Source organism: Primulina huaijiensis, unplaced genomic scaffold (genome assembly GCF_012295235.1).
Source record: "Primulina huaijiensis isolate GDHJ02 unplaced genomic scaffold, ASM1229523v2 scaffold178917, whole genome shotgun sequence".
In the NCBI taxonomy this organism is placed as follows: Eukaryota; Viridiplantae; Streptophyta; class Magnoliopsida; order Lamiales; family Gesneriaceae; genus Primulina; species Primulina huaijiensis.
Genome location: NW_027343919.1, coordinates 1 through 202, shown reverse-complemented (window position 1 = coordinate 202; position 202 = coordinate 1). Strand labels below are relative to the sequence as shown.

The following is a 202-nucleotide window of genomic DNA, read 5'->3' as shown; positions in this document are numbered from 1 at the left end:
GTAAAAAAGAAAAAAAGAATCAAAAATAGAAAAAAACGAAAAAGGAGTGCAACACGAGGACTTCTCAGAGGGTCACCCATCCTAGTAGTGCTCTCGCCCAAGCACGCTTAACTTCGGAGTTCTCATGGGATCCGGTACATTAGTGCTGGTTTGATCCCAACCGACATTTAGAGGGCTGTTTATTCATATATCCCTCGAGCAC

At 43.6% G+C, this 202-nt stretch overlaps 1 non-coding gene across 1 annotated transcript; it reads right to left on the bottom strand.

Moving 5' to 3' along the window:
* Nucleotides 1–43: 43 nt before the first annotated feature.
* LOC140965973 (5S ribosomal RNA) lies at nt 44–162 on the bottom strand. Its single transcript, XR_012173191.1, has one exon. It is a non-coding gene; the product is annotated as a 5S ribosomal RNA (ribosomal RNA).
* Between the last annotated feature and the right edge of the window lie 40 nt (nt 163–202).